Source organism: Loxodonta africana, chromosome 24, assembly GCF_030014295.1.
Source record: "Loxodonta africana isolate mLoxAfr1 chromosome 24, mLoxAfr1.hap2, whole genome shotgun sequence".
Classification (NCBI taxonomy): Eukaryota; Metazoa; Chordata; class Mammalia; order Proboscidea; family Elephantidae; genus Loxodonta; species Loxodonta africana.
Window position 1 is genome coordinate 7,110,654 of NC_087365.1, and position 16,982 is coordinate 7,127,635.

The following is a 16,982-nucleotide window of genomic DNA, read 5'->3' on the forward strand; positions in this document are numbered from 1 at the left end:
TCTGAGGGCTGGTGACAGGGTTCAGTAAGTCAGTCAGCTACAACAGTGCCTGGTCCTTGGTGAGTGCCCAGGAAGTGTTACAGTTTTTATAGGCACGTTTCCAGCCTGGCCCCCTAAATACCAGAGTTTCAAGCTGATGTAAAAACTAGAGCCACCCAGCTGTGGAGCAGGTCTCAGGAAGTACTTAGTTTTTCACCACTGCAGGTGTTCCAGTAAAGGCTGGGAGGCTTGCCTCCCCCACCTCCTAGAAGGGCCTCCTCTGGTAGGGGGTTGCCCCGTGGGGTCCTTGGTGCATGGAAATAAGCCCTAAGGAAGCACATGATGGAGCAAGGGAGGCTTCAAGAAGAGAGAAGGAAGAGCCACCTTAATTTTGTTGCTGTAAAGTGACTTCAGTACTATTGGACAAAAGACTGTCCTCGCAGGAAAATGTATGTATTGTAAATCTAACAAGCCATGGAGAAATTCTCAGTCTCGGGAAATGTTAAGAGCAGCCCCAGTTTTCTTCTCCTCCCACTCTTAGGTCTGTGGTGGAGGAGTTAACATTGTCCTCACTGGTCCTTTAAAAGGGTATGCCTCCTCCCCACTGCAGGGCCTTTGCTGTCAATGACAACCCCAGGGGCTCCTTTCTCAGCCACTCAGCCCACGAACACCCCACCGGACATGCTCCCCTCAGTCACTCATGCTCCTTCTTCTTGCCACACTGGGCCTCAGTCTACTGTCTCCTGTGGTGGCAGCGTTAACTCCTAGTTATACTCTGAGTTTCCCGGCGGGAGCCTTGTTTCCATTTTGTATATTTCCGTCTCACACATACCTCCTAGCACATGGAAAATATGTGTGTGGGGGGTAGAGAGAGGGAGGGAGGGAAGATGGGAGTGAGATGGAGAGAGATTAATTTGGTAAAAAGCATTTTAGAGAACAGAATTAAAAGAAAAAAGCAAGTCAGATTTTACTAAATTCCACCTTTCCAAAATTAAAGCTTGTCCAAGTTGAAACATAGCTATACAGCGAGAGAGAGAGTGTGTGTGAACCTTTCGTTCCACTTTCGAATGCTTAGTTTATAATTGTATTCTCCACACTTAGAACAGTACCTCGTACACAGTACTTAACAAATATTTCTAGAATGAAATATATAGGCGAAAATACATAGGTAGCAGTATTCAAAAAGCTAGAATTTGTATTGAAAAATCGAATTGTGTGTGTATTTTTATTGAAAGATATGGTGTTTTATGCATATTGCTTTTTTATTGCATTCCAAATAATCCTTCCATCACCACCCCAAAAAAGCTATTGAAAGACTGTACTTGGAAATGATGACAATTAGAATGGTAACGCGCTATATTTGGTTCTCATTGAGAGCAGTACAAAGAAAGTGAAGGCTACTCAGTAATCCCGTTTTCTTAGAGCAGTAACAGTTTAGTTAGTTGCTGAAAAATTGAAATCAAACAGGGTTAAAATCAGAAAACTTACAGACAAGAGAAGTGGAAAGGAAACATGTTGTCATCCTAGCCGGGGCCTCCTGGAAGGGGAGGGACCCCTCTAGTCTAGGGTAAGAAAGAGGCTTCTGGAACGGCCTGAAGTAATTCTGGTGTCAGAGCCTATTTCTAAATCCTAGTTTTTTTTTTTTTTTAGGCATCTAGTTTTTTTTTTTTTAACTTTTAATTGTATGTAAATTATATACAAGTAAATAAAACACATGCAATGCCTAAGGGAAGCTTTCTGCATCTCTGAGACCTTGAGCAGACGAGGCCTTGGCAGCACATGCAAATACTGACAGCTGAAGTCACTTGTTGGAAAGTCCGCAAACTCTGGTTACAGCTGCATTTGTCAGTAGCTTTAAGGGAAGTGTAATCAGCCAGAGAGATTAATTTGCATCTCAATTAGAAAGGAGTCCGGAGGAAGCACGAGGGTCTGTCGTGGGAAGGTTGTGGAAGAAATCTTACCAAGCACAAAAGCCTCCAGAGCGCTGTCCTCCAGCCGAGTGGAGGACAATATCTGAGGTTTCGTTTCCATAGGGACCAGAAGCCTGCTGGGCCCCAGAAGAATCCTGGGTCTGCACCGTAATCATTTGGTCATGATGACACAAACCCCACTGTTGTTCCCGAATGCATTTTGCTGTTAGAAAGCTGTTAGAAAGTGGAAATGGTGGTTATGTCAAAAGCATGCAAGAGGGTATTTGCTGACCCTACATACCTTTCTCCATAGTGCTGCTAGGATTTCTAGGCCTTTACCATTTATTAATGTATGAATATTCAAAGAGCAAAAGAGCATTCCAGAAATGACAATATTTCTTGAGCATTCAGATGGTTACTTTGGCAATGACACAGCTTCAAAAGGAGCCATTATTTCTGGTCCTCCCCCACCTTCAGAAGTAGGCAAACAAGTTTATGAATGTAAAAACTCCACACGGAAGAGCCATGGACCCTTCTGGCCCTGGAGTGTGGAGAAAATGCTGGCCATCGCAGCCCTTAAACAACGCTAGAGAACTGAAAAGAAAGAGGAGCCCTAACCTGGACTGCTAAAAGCACAAAGCAGTGTTAGTTTTCATTGTTTTCTTCAAATATCATCTATTGCTCATATTCACAGGCTTTGATATTTATATTAGGCAGATTCTTTGTTTTCAGAGAAGTTCCTTATATTCTCAAAACTCTGTCCTTGAGCCTCGCGAGAGCCAAGGCACTCTAACCGTTCATCCATCAGCAGGACAGGCTCACCTTTAGCGTTTTTGGAGAAAGACTTATTTCTAGTTTATTTTGTCCTGTGTCAAATAGTTAACTTCATTGGCTTCACCTTCAAAGTAAGGAAAAAAAAAAACAGAATCACACATTACAAATTGTTGTAAACAAACTGGGTTCTCTTTTTAAAAGTGAGGGTTTTAAACTCATCTTCCCATTGTGGAAAGGAAAGGGGAAGGAAGAAGTTTCGTAAAGACAGTCCCTTCCAGTGCCCACAGTCTGAAAGAGCACACTGCAGGGAGACATCGGAACCTTCTAATCCAACATTAATCAAATTTCAGTTTCCTAATTATCGGCCCCATTTTGAAAAGAACATAATGCCATAAACAGCATCCGCAGAGTGTTTACTAGACTCTGGGATTATAAGCAATATATTTGAAAGTGAGACTTTCTGTTATTCAAATCCCCGAAAAGGATAATACAGGCCTTATTATAATAAGAGATTGTGCGGAGCCAAAGAAGGACAAAGCAGGCAAGCCCAAATGGTGATCCCTTCTGTGCGCGTCTGCCTCCGTGTATGCGGCAAGGGCCCAGCAGGCTTTGGAGCTGCAGTAATTTGCAACACATTCAAGTAAAATTTTTAATCAAAGCAGAATACTTTTTTGGTAATCTGTGGGTGAGTATGACACACGTGCCATCACGTTAGTCTTTAAAGGGTGTCCTTTCTTATTTACTTCTGTGCAGTTTTACCAAACTCTAAATGTTCTGCTTCAAATACTTTTTTGGAGTCTCTTGCTCTGAAAGCATTCAGCTGTATTGCCTATGGCTTGCAACTGACCACTGGGGCCGGGGTAAGGGAATGATGGGAGCTGTGTTAGTGCTAGCCCTCCACCCCTTTGCCCCTACCTCATAAACAAGAGTCCGGGTGGCAGCCGTCAGCGAGTGGAGATGTGACTTCATGTGTACATTGTGTTTTGCACATGCCTTTAACAAAGCCACCTGGAGAACTGCACAGCTGCTCTAATTTCCAACAGAATAGCGTATTCCCAAAATGCCAGTTTTGTAAACAGACACCTCCGTGGACATTTCTCCTTATTGTTTGCAAACCCACATCTAATATTCTGTACGTCCAAATGATCTGCTTATAGCTGGTCCATCGGAATCACAAAAATGAAATAATATAATGTTTAGCGATTGATGATTTTTATCTTCAGCTCATTTCTTCCAATACATCAGTCTTAAACCTTCCTGTTTCATCCTAGGATTTAAAAGAGTGGAATACCTCTGCCTCATCCACCTTTCTGAACTTTCCCATACAAAGAAAGCCCTGGTCCTTAATAACTCAGCCGTCAATGAAGGGGCTGCCTCCTAAAAACTCCGGGTCTGCTTGTTATGGAACCAGCCAGCCCTTAAGATCCCAAGACCCTTTGGTTCTCCCGTCATTTGCCTATGAAGTAGGATGTCAGTATACCAGGGCACCCCGGCTGGGAGGCAGATGCATGCCTGGAAGTACAGCGTCTCATACCTCCACAAAGGGCAGGGCAGGCACACTGGCTGATGGGATTCTCAATTTATAAGCAGAGTTCCAGAGTTCCCCCAGGGGCTACTTTTCAAAGGCAAATTAGTATGTTTGCAACTTGATCCCCAGGCAACTTTTGACAGTTGTTCTAAGAATAATAAAACAGATGGACGGGATGGATTTTGGGGTCTCCATCCAAACTGCCACCCTCTTTTTTTATGGGTGTATGGAGAGAGCTGCGGCTCCTGGTGGTTGTGTGCTGCCTTGAACGTCCAGGAACCAGAGCCTTTCCCATAGGAAGGTGAAGAGCACCACCACCTTATACTTTCCTGATGAGAGTTCAGCTTGGCTGTGAGAAAATAAATAGCAAGTGTGTTTTCTTCAGACATTTAAAGTGCAATGAATAGAATCTCATTGCATTGAACTTACGTTCCCAGGGAACAGATTTTAATATGAGTATGAGCAAGAACTATAAATCAGTTTTAAATCTAAGGTGTATTTTCAGAGGATGGCACAGTGGTTAAGAGCTCGACTGCTAACCGGAAGGTTGGCAGTTTGAATCCACTCCTTGGAAACTGTGGGGCAGTTCTACTCTATCCTGTAGGGTCACTATGAGTTGGAATTGACTCAAGCGCAATGGATTTGGTTTTGAGTTTTGGTGCAAAAAACATACCACATCCAAAAACAGCATTTAAATTATCCGAATGAAAAGAGAAAGGATTATTTCCATGCTTGTGCTCTGTAATTTTGTCACGAAATGCATATATGTTTGTGCAGAAAGTTTGGATAGGGAAAACACGTAAACTACGCCACTTTCTGTAGCATTCCAGACTTCTCTAAGCATTGTGTTTTAGCTTAGATTAGAATGGGATATGCTCACTTAATTTATTGGCTTCCTCTGAGATAAATTTCTAGTAATTCCTTCTCTCTGGATTAATTTGCCCCAGTTATCACTATTTAGGTCATAAAGATTAAATAATGTAGCAGATGAGCTATGCTTTTGGAGTTCCATAGCTGCTTATGTGACTGTCGAAGCCCTTATGTGTTTATGTGTACATGTAGTGGGGTTCCCCAGTTTTCTCAGTGGGAAGAAACATGAAAGCAATTTAAAACCCTTTTCTTCAATATTATGCAGTATTACTGGTGTCGCAACACGAGACCCCGGCCATCCAGTCTCGGTTCTCACTGAGCAGAGTTCTCACAAAGAAAAGTTCAGGGACATTATCTGCCCTCTATAGCATCAATTTTCCTGCAAGTGCCAGATAATGGCTAAGGTCTATCTTTTGTTTCTGTGCTTAAATTAGCAAGTAATAGTAATAGCTGGACTCCAACAGGCTGGGGGTTCAATTTTAGTTTAAATAATAACTAGTTATATGACTTTGAACAAGTATCTTTCCCTCCAGTTTATTTATAAAATGAGGGTAACAATCCCTCACAGATCGTTAGATCAAAAAAAACCAAACCCACTGCCGTCGAGTTGGTTCTGACTTGTAGCAACCCCGCAGGGTTTCCGAGGCTGTAAACCTTCACGGAAGCCGACTGCCACATCTGTCTCCCTCGGAGCCCGTGGTTGTTTCGAACCGCCGACCTTTGCGTTAGCAGTGGATCGTGCCACCAGGGCTCCTTAGGATATTATAAGGATTTATGAAATGGAGTATATATAAAGTTAATTTATCTATAAAACACCACCAGAATCCAACTGCTTCTCACCACTCCGCCTCTCCGGCTATCCTCATCTCTCACCGGGATTACTGCTGCAGACTCCTTCCTGTCTCCCTGCTTCTCCATATTCTCCTTAGAAAAATCTCCAGCAGCCAGAATTTTCTTCTAAAACAGAAGCTAGATCATGTCATAGCTCAGCTCAGAATCCTCCAGTTACTTCCCATTCTTAACCAAAACAATCCAGATTCCTTACAGTGACCCACAATTATGTGCTAACCTCAGGTACTACACAGTCTGCCTGGAATCCTCCCCCTGGTGTCTGCATGGCTCACAGGATCTTTCCTTTCCTTAGGTCTCTGCACAAGTCAGTCATCAGAAAGGCCTCCAAAAAAGCAAGCCACCTCTGGGCAGTCCCACCCCCATTTTCTCCTTTAAAAAAAAAAAAAAAAATTGCCATCAAGTCGATTCTGACTCATAATGACCCTGTAGGACTGAGTAGAACTGCCCCATAAGGCTTCCAAGGAGCAGCTGGTGGATTCAAACTGTCAGGAAGATGGTCTCCATAAAAATAGATTGAGAAATGAGTAAATGCCTGCATGAATAAATGAATGAACAAACTGATGGATGCACAGGAAGTGTGGAGGAGGGCCCGGCCCCCTGCATGTTCTCTGAAGGCACCCCCAGCTCCTCCAGGAGAATATTGTCTCAGGTCCCAGACTATGCCTAACACACACCGTGGCAACTCCGGGCGGTCGTGCTTCCGTGGTCCCCCATCAGCCAACAGCTGTATGGCCGCAGGGAGCATTGTAGGATGTAGAGGCGAGTGGGCAGGCCCCCAGGGGCTCCCCCACCAATAAGGATTATAATGGGACATATGGTAGAATGTGTTCCATGCTCTAGAAGGGACATGTAGTTAGTGGCCAGTGAGTATTTGCTGAACCATTGGCTCACAAGATAATAAAAAAAAAAGAGAAAATCAGAGGGCCATGGAAACTCCAAGGAAAAAGATTATTTCTAGCTACGACTTCAAATTGTCACATATTTTTATGTCTGTTTTACTAGTTCTCTTCAGGTATACGTCGTCTGCAATTCATTAGCTTGGCTTTTACAACAACTTTGTTAATTTTTTTTTCTACATCAAGCCATTCTTTAATTACAGTTGATCATATAAATGTCCACAGTGCATACTCCAGGGTGCTGAGGAGTGTTTTCCGAGAGCAAGGCTTCTGGTGGGCAGTGTTCCTTTATGGGTGAGCTGTAGCTCTCCTTTTTCTGTTCCAGAGGTGAGGATGGAGGTCAGGTCCTAACAGTCCTCACTTCAGTGGGTGAGGACCCGCCTCTAACCTGCCTGCCTCACTCATCTGCAGACTGCTTTCATTACAGATGCCATCAAGAAACAAAAGGCAGAAAACTTTAAAGCAGAGAAATGGTTCATTTTCCTTTGAACTCCTGCGGAGAATTTGCATTTCTACCCCAGAGGTACTGAATCAGAATCTACACTTTAACAAGAGCCCCCCCCCCCCGCGCTGCAAAAAAAAAAAAAGAACCAAACCAAACCCATTGCCATTGGGTCCCCCACCAACCCAGTACCATTGGGTAGGTCAAGTCAAATTCCTACTCACAGAGACCTAGGTGATGCTTTAGGTAGAACTTGTTAGAAATGCAAATTATCAGCAGGGGTTTGAACCGGAAAGAACCAGCTCGAGCCTGCTTTTAAGCACGCCATTCAGATGTCTGTTGATTTCTTCTTAAAGTATATACAAGTTCTGTTCTACTAACAGAACATAATAACGTGTATTTAGTAATCAGAATTTTGAAAGGATGGGATAAAGATTAAGTAAATAATAATTTGAAGTATTATATATTTGGAGCCCTGGTGGTACAGTGGTTAAGCTTTTGGCAACGGGTTTTTTTGGTTTTATTTTCTATTTAGTAGTAAAAGTTGTTTTTCTTTTACTAAGTAAATATGAAGGGTATTTAAGTGAGTGTGGTGGGATTAAACGTGCTGCTGTTTTTATGATCTTGGTTTAATAGGTCTGTGATTCTGCGATTCAAAAGGGTCCCTATAAACTCAGTGTATTTTAACACTTGATTTTAATGGCTCCATAGCTAAAACCAAAACCGTGCAAAGACCCACAGACCCTGTGGAGCAGAGGGTTACCTGCAGGGCCCACTAAATCACGGTGCTTCGTCTTCATCCTTAGCCACCAATTCCATGAACACAGGTTTTTGTTAACCGTTGGCTGGAAGTATCCATCTTCACTGATGTCAGATCAACTATTGCATTTTTATATTTTTTAACAAACAGATTCACATGATACTAAACTCTCCATCTGAAAGGTATGAAACAGCTTAGAAAATTCTGTTTAGGAGATGCTTGGTGGTACGCCAGGAGAGCTTTCTGAGGACATCCGCCATCTTCAGTTGTGAATGGCCGTGCTGAAGGCTACACTTGCCAGTACCTGTGCCACATGTCTTCTCTTGCGTGTTCTCTCAAATAGCGGTTATTTTCTCTCTCTATGTCAGAATGTCACTTTTACTTTGAAGGAACAATAGGTATCTTTTTTCCTAAAAACAGCTAACTGGTGAACTGCTAGCCCTGGCCTCCTCCTTTGTCTCCTGCCCCTGCCCCCACCCCAGCCCCCACCCCAGCCTATAGGCTGCTGGAAAGCCAGAGCCATTCCTCTGCCCTACCTCACACACAGTCCTGCGGCCGAGGCCTGGGTACCTCGTCCCTCTGCCCCAAGGGCTGCTCCTCAGGTGTCCACATGGCTTAGTCCCTCACTTCGTCAGAGAGGTGCCCCCAACCACCCTTTGCATACATGCACACACACACCTCCCATGGCCACCTCCGATGACACAGCGAGCTCTGTGTTTTCCCACAGTCGTTATCACTTTCTGATTTACTACAGAATCCCTGTGTCACCTTCTGATTTACTACAGAATCCCCTTGTCACCTTCTGATTTACTATAGGATCTCCTTATCACCTTCTGATTTGCTATAGGATCCCCTTGTCACCTTCTGATTTACTATAGGATCCCCTTGTCACCTTCTGATTTGATTTACTATAGGATCCCCTTGTCACCTTCTGATTTGCTATAGGATCCCCTTATCACCTGATTTACTATAGGATCCCCTTATCACCTTCTGATTTGATTTACTATAGGATCCCCTTGTCACCTTCTGATTTACTATAGGATCCCCTTATCACCTGATTTACTATAGGATCCCCTTATCACCTTCTGATTTGATTTACTATAGGATCCCCTTGTCACCTTCTAATTTACTATAGGATCCCCCTATCACCTACTGATTTACTATAGGATCCCCATATCACCTTCTGATTTGATTTACTATAGGATCCCCTTGTCACCTTCTGATTTACTACAGGATCCCCTTGTCACCTGATTTACTACAGAATCCCCTTGTCACCTTCTGATTTACTATAGAATCCCCTTATCACCTTCTGATTTACTATAGGATCCCCTTGTCACCTTCTGATTTACTATAGGATCCCCTTGTCACCTTCTGATTTACTATAGGATCCCCTTATCACCTACTTATTTACTATAAAAAAAAAAGATCCCCTTATCACCTTCTGATTTGATTTACTATAGGATCCCCTTGTCACCTTCTGATTTACTATAGGATCCCCTTATCACCTTCTGATTTACTATAGGATCCCCTTGTCACCTTCTGATTTACTATAGGATCCCCTTGTCACCTGATTTACTATAGGATCCCCTTATCACCTACTTATTTACTATAGGATCCCCTTATCACCTTCTGATTTGATTTACTATAGGATCCCCTTGTCACCTTCTGATTTACTATAGGATCCCCTTATCACCTTCTGATTTACTATAGGATCCCCTTATCACCTTCTGATTTACTATAGGAACCCCTTGTCACCTTCTGATTTACTACAGGATCCCCTTGTCACCTTCTGATTTACTATAGGATCCCCTTATCACCCTCTGATTTACTATAGGAGCCCCTTATCACCTACTGATTTACTATAGGATCCCCATATCACCTTCTGATTTACTATAGGATCCCCTTATCACCTTCTGATTTACTATAGGAACCCCTTGTCACCTTCTGATTTACTACAGGATCCCCTTGTCACCTTCTGATTTACTATAGGATCCCCTTGTCACCTGATTTACTATAGGATCCCCTTATCACCTTCAGATTTACTATAGGATCCCCTTGTCACCTTCTGATTTACTATAGGATCCCCTTGTCACCTTCTGATTTACTATAGGATCCCCTTGTCACCTTCTGATTTACTATAGGATCCCCTTGTCACCTTCTGATTTACTATAGGATCCCCTTGTCACCTTCTGATTTACTATAGGATCCCCTTGTCACCTTCTGATTTACTATAGGATCCCCTTGTCACCTTCTGATTTACTATAGGATCCCTTTGTCACCTTCTGATTTACTATAGGATCCACTTGTCACCTTCTGATTTACTATAGGATCCCCTTATCACCTTCTGAGTTATTATAGGATCCCCTTATCAGCTGATTTACTATAGGATCCCCCTGTCACCCTCTGATTTACTATAGGATCCCTTTATCACCTGATTTATGATAGGATCCCCTTATCACCTTCTGACTTACTATAGGATCCCCTTATCACCTTCTGATTTAGTATGGGATCCCCTTATCACCTTCTGATTTACTATAGGATCCCCTTATCACCTTCTGATTTACTATAGGATCCCTTTATCACCTACTGATTTACTATAGGATCCCCCTACCACCTTCTGATTTACTACAGGATCCCCTTATCACCTTCTGATTTGCTATAGGATCCCCTTGTTAACTTCTGATTTACTATAGGATCCCCTTCTCACCTTCTGATTTAATATAGAATCCCCTTTCTCACTTAATTCATGCGCGAGGGTAGGGAAAGCTATATCTTGTTCACTGATGCCTCATGGGTGGCATCTTCCATTTTAACCCTGTTTCCTTCTCTCTTTCTCTTTCTCCTTCCCTCTCTGGGAGTGCTTCATATACTGAACCAGGCCCTGGACAGTGGATTGATGATCTAGCAAGAGGGTGCCATTGTCAGGCCATGTCTTAGTCATCTAGTGCTGCTATAACAAATACTTTAACGAAGTAGATGACTTTAACAAAGAGAAGTTTATTTCCTCACCATAAAGTAGGCTAAATGTCCAAATTCAGGGCATCAGCTCCAGGGGAAGGTTTTCTATCTCTGTCGGCCTTCTCATTAGTCTTCCCCCAGACTAGGAGCTTCTCCACGCAGGGACCCCAGGTCCAAAGGATGCACGTTGCTCCCAGCACTGCCTTCTTGATGGTATGAGCACCCCCCCGCCACACTCCCTGCTTGCTTCCCTTTCGTTTTATCTCTCGTGAGATAAAAGGTGGTATAGGCCACACCCCAGGGAAGCTCCCTTGACATTGAATCAGGAATATGACCTTAGTAAGTGTGTTACAATCCCACCCTAATTCTCTTTAACATAAAAGTACAATCACAAAATGAAGGACAACCACACAATACTGGGAATCCTGGCCCAGCCAAATTGATATACACATTTGGGGGTGGGGGGGTGGAGGATATAATTCAATCCATGACAGGCCATGTTTTACATCTCAGTGAGCTTAATTTCCTTACTGTAGATTAAAAGACAAACGTTAATAGACATCCTTGCACATCTGCTTTGGAGACTACTGACTTGCAAGGCAAAGTCTAAAGATTTTTGCAAAGATTTTCAGAGTTGAGATGGTGGAGGAGGGGGCAGTAAAGAGTAAAATTTAGGCTCTCTTCCCTACCTCAGCTTTGCTTTAGTAGCTGATTTACCGAGGCTGTGTCCCAGCTACCTCTTGCTATATAACCAGCCACCCCAAAAGTTAGTGCTTAAGCCAACCATCTGTTACCATCTCACACGGTTCTGTGTGTCAGCTGGGCTCAGTGGGGCTGGTTCTTACCCAGGTTCTCTCATTTAGCTGCAGTGTGATGATAGTGGGAGGAAATTTCTGAAGGCGCCCTCCCTCGCATGTCTGGCACCTGCAGTGGCAATGCTGGGACAGTAGGGCTGCCCAGGCATCTCAGGAAGCCTGTCCACGTAGGTCTTCTGAAAGCAGAGCTAACTCATGGCCACTGGACTTCTTTCACAGCTGCTCAGGGCTCCGAGGATGAGCATCCTAAGAGACTCAGCTGGAAGGTGCACAGATTTTTATAGCCTAACCTTGGAAGTCCCAGAGTGAATGGCCAAGGCAGGTCACAAGACCAGACTAGATTCCAGAAAGGAGAAGTAACCTCTTGAGGGACGAAGCGGGTGGACTTCGTTGCCTACCTTCCATGTTGGGCGGGGCTCGTTCTTCTGTGTCTGCCCAGTCCACTGGATGGTGAGCTCCCTGAAGGCAATACTATGTCCTCTTCATCTCAGGCTTCAGCATGAAGCATAATAAGAACTCAGCGTCAGTTGAAGAAAGAAAGAAACATTATGAGCAGACTCTAGTACCATTTAATTAACCACAAGATATCTTTATAATTTGCATAAAAGAAAATGACTTAAAATGGGTACCAAAAAGAGAAGACCAGTTTTAATATTGACTTCTTAACCAAAAGAATTTAGTCATAAAAACAATAAGACTGAGTTCCACTCTTCTTCAGATTCCACAGAAACACATATTTAAAGGGTGCATTTTGTTCTTACTCAGCTTGATTTCTTTGGGTTCCTTATTTTCACTTTACTGTCATCCTTTTTTTTTTTTTTTAATTTCATTCTTTTTTTTATGTTGTTGAGGATATTAAAAAAAAAAAAAAAACCCCGTGCCGTTGAGTCGATTCCAACTCATAGCGACCCTATAGGACAGAGTAGAACTGCCCCATAGAGTTCCCAAGGAGCACCTGGCAGATTTGAACTGCCGACCCTTTGGTTAGCAGCCTTAGCACTTAACCACTACGCCACCAGGGTTTCCAGTTACACAGCAAAATATATGTCAATTCAACAGTTTCTACATGTGCAATTTAGTGACACTGATTACATTCCCTTGAGTCATGCAGCCATTCTCACCTTCTTTTTCCAAGTTATTCTTCCCTAATTAACATAAACTCACTGCCGCCTAAGTTTCCTATCTAATCTTTTGAATTGTTGGTGTCAATTTGATCCCACATACCAAAAACAAACCAAACTCGTGGCTGTCAAGTCGATTCCGACTCATAGTGACACTATAGGACAGAGTAGAACCACCCCATAGGGTTTCCAAGGAGCAGCTGGTAAATTTCAAACTGCCGACCTTTTTTTGTTATCGTTATTTAGCAGTCAAGCTTTTAACCACTGTGCCACCAAGGCTCCTATAGATAGATCTTAAAAGAATATGGTACTCGAGGTGGACATTCTTTACTAGTTAAGCAAAACTATTGTTTGGTTTTAAGAAGACTTCAGGGGTTATTTTTGGTTTAAGGTTTAAAGATTATCTTACGGCAGTAGTTTCAGGAGTTCATCCACCCTTCATGGTTCCAGAAAGTCTGGAGTCCATAAAAATTTGAAATTCTGTTCCACATTTCCTCCCTTTTGATGAGGATTCTCCTTTGATCAAAATGTTCAATAATGGTAGCTGAACACCATCCAGGTCTTCTGGTCTCATGGCAAAGGAGGTAGCTGTTCATAGAGGCAATTGGCCACACATTCTGTTTCCTCCACCTGTTCCTGACTCCCCCTCTTATCTGTTGCTCCAGGCAAATAGAGACCAATTGTTGTGCCTTAGGTGGCCACTTACAAGCTTTTGAGACTCCAGGAACTACTCAAGGAACTAGGAGGTGGAACAGAAGCACTAAACGCTTTATGAGGTCAATTAACTGAGATGCCTCACGAAACCATGACCTTAAACATCAAACCTAAGAACCAGATCCCATGAGGTGTTTGGTTGTACGTAAGCAGGCTTAGCAGCTACTCTGTTTGTTTTTGTTGTTGTTGTAAATATGTCTATCACCCATTTTTTGCCAATTCAACTTTTTACAGATGTACAACTTAATTACAGTAATGGGCTGTGCCACCCTATCCTTAATTGGTGTGATTTTTCACTGTAAACTGAAACTCAGTACTCCATAAGCAATAATACCCCTCCACCCTTGTGTAGCTTGTTTTTTCACATTTGTGTTAAAGTCTTTCGATGAACAAAAGTTTTTAATTTTTATGAGGTCCCATTTATTTTGTCTTTTTGCTGTCTGTACTTTTGTTATTATATTAGATAATCCATTGTTGAAAGCCAGGCCTGACAGCATTGCCCCCGCTTGTTCTTTTAAAAATTTTATGGTTTTAGTTTGCGTTTAGGTCCTTAATCCATTTTGAATTTGTTTTTGTATATGATATGAGGCATGGGTCCTGTTTCATTCTCCTGCATGTGAAAATTCTATTTCCCAGCACCATTTATTGAAGAGACTCCTCTTTCCCCAACGAATCCTATCCAATGGACTTAGGACTCTTGTCAAAAATCAGTTGACTATAGATGTGTGGGTTTCTTTCTGTACACTCACTTCTATTCCATTGGTCTATGTGTCTATTGTTATACTAATACCAGGCCCTCTTTTTTTGTTTGTTTTGTTTTTTTATTGTGCTTTAAGTGAAAGTTTACAATTCAAGTCAGTCTCTCATACAAAAACTTATACACACATTGTCACCCTGTCTGTATTTTTATGTTTATTCAACCAGCTCCGGTCCATTTCTGCCTTCTCATATCACCTCCGGACAAGAGCTGCCCATTTAGTCATGTATCTACTTAAACCAACAAGCATACTCTTCACCAGTATCATTTTATGTCTTATAGTCCAGTCTAATCTTTGTCTGAAGAGTTGGCTTCGGGAATGGTTTTAGTTTTGGGCCAACAGAGAGTCCAGGGGCATAGCTTCTGGAGTCCCTCTGATCTCAGTCAGACCATCAAGTCTGGTCTTTTTACTAGAATTTGAGTTTTGCACCCCACTTTTCTCCCACTCCATCAGGGACTCTGAGTTGTATTCCCTATCAGGGTGGTCATTGAATACAAGGCTGTTCTGATTATTGAATGTTTTAAAATCAAGAAGTATGAGGCTTCCTATTTTGTTCTTCTCTTTAAACACTGCTTTAACTATTCAGGGCCTCTTGCCTCCATGTGAAGCTGAGGATTGGTTTTTCCATTTTCCTTCATTTAATTTTACATTGCTTTCAGGAATCACATATTGTGATGTACTTCATAAACATAATTTTATCTGACTTTTTAGATGAGTTTATAGTTTTATGTGTTTGGAACCTTAGAACTTTGCAAGTTCCATGAAGATCTTTTGAAAGATTGTACCACTGAGATTTCCTTAAGAAAAATGTCGGTTTGGGCCAATTTTTTCAATGTTCTGCCCTAAGTGGAGAGTGGGGTCAACTTTGAGTCATTTATGTTAAGAGCCATCCTTCTGGCTGTGGCAGACCTCTCAGGCAGACCTCTCAGACATTAGAAGCAGGTTATTGAAGATATATTCACAGGGCTTTGGCAGTGTTCTGATGTGGCCTCTGGCAATCCCCTGTGGCTGCCTTGGAGGAGTACAGCCATGCCCATCCCAGGCTTCCATTGCCATGCTTTTTAAAAGATTCCACACGGCCTCAGTAGCCTCTCCAAGAGGTAGTTATAACCAGTTCACACAAGAAAGGTCCACATGTATAGTCACTGTTTATGTTGTTGAAAAAAAAGTATTTCCAGTGAAATAAATATTAATGGCCACTCTACACGTGGACCGATTGACTAAATCTGTGGAAAGAGACGATGGAGAAACTAAATATCATCGTTCAGAACAAGGCCAGGGGCCAACGCTGGACAGACCATCAACTGCACGTATGCAAATTCAAGTTGAAGCTGAAGAAAATTAAAACAAGTCCACGAGAGCCGAAGTACAACTTCGAGCATATACCACCTGAATTTAGAGACTGTCTTTAGAATAGATTTGATGCACTGAACACTTACAGCCAAAGACCAGAAAAGTTGTGGAATGGCATTAATGCCATCGTACATGAAGAAAGCAAGAGGTCATTAAAAAAACAGGAAGGAAAGAAAAGACCAAACTGAATGTTAGAAGAGACTCTGAAACTTGCTTTTGAATGTAGAGTAGCTAAAGTGAATGGAAGAAATGATGAAGTAAAAGAGCTCTACGGAAGATTTCAAAGGATGACTTAAGAAAACAAAGTACTATAATGACGTGTAAACACCTGAAGTTAGAAAACCTAAAGAGAAGAACATGCCCAGCACTTCTCAAGCTGAAAGTACTGAAGAAAAAATTCAGGCCTCACGTTTCCATATTGAAGGATTATGGACAAAATATTGAATGACACAGGAAGCATTAAAAGATTATGAAAGGAATCCTCAGAGTTACTATACCAAAAAGAATTGGTCGACATGCAACCATTTCAGGAAGTAGCATATGATCAGGAACCGATAGGATTGAAGGAAGAAGTCCAAGCTCCACTGACGGAATTGGTGAAAAACAAGTCTCCAGGAATTGACCGAAAACCAGTTGAGATATTTCAACAAACAGAAGCAGCGCTGGAGGTGCTCACTTGTCTATGCCAAGAAATTTGGAAGACAGCCACCTGGCCAGCCTGGAAGAAAAGCATATTTGTGGCCATTCCAAAGAGAGGAAATCCAACATAATGTCGAAATTATGAAACAATGTCATTTATATCACACGTAAGTAAAATTTTGTTGAAGGTCATTCAAAAGCGGTTGCAGCAGCATATAGACAGGGACTTTCAGAAATTCAAGCTGGATTCAGAAGAGGATGTAGAATGGAGGATATTATTGCTGAAGTCACATGGATCTTGGCTGAAAGCAGAGGGCACCAGAAAGATGTTTACCTGTGTTTTGTTGCCTATGCAGAGGCATACTACTGTGTGAATCATAACAGACTACGGATAACGTTGCAAAGAATGAGAATCCCAGAACACTTAATTGTGCCCATGTAGAACCTGTACAGAGACCAAAAGACACTCATTTGAACAGAACAAGGGGATACTGCATGGTTTAAAGTCAGGAAAGGTGTGTGGCAGGGTTGTATCCTTTCACCATACTTGTTCAGTCTGTATGCTGAGCAAATAATCCTAGAAGCCAGACTATATGAAGAAGAATGCGGCATC

The 16,982-nt window shown here is 42.3% G+C and overlaps 1 protein-coding gene across 10 annotated transcripts in view; it reads left to right on the top strand.

The window, feature by feature from the left end:
* The window catches only part of RALGAPA2 (Ral GTPase activating protein catalytic subunit alpha 2), a 421,554-nt gene that overhangs the window by 316,689 nt on the left and 87,883 nt on the right, over nucleotides 1-16,982 (top strand). The window lies entirely within an intron of this gene.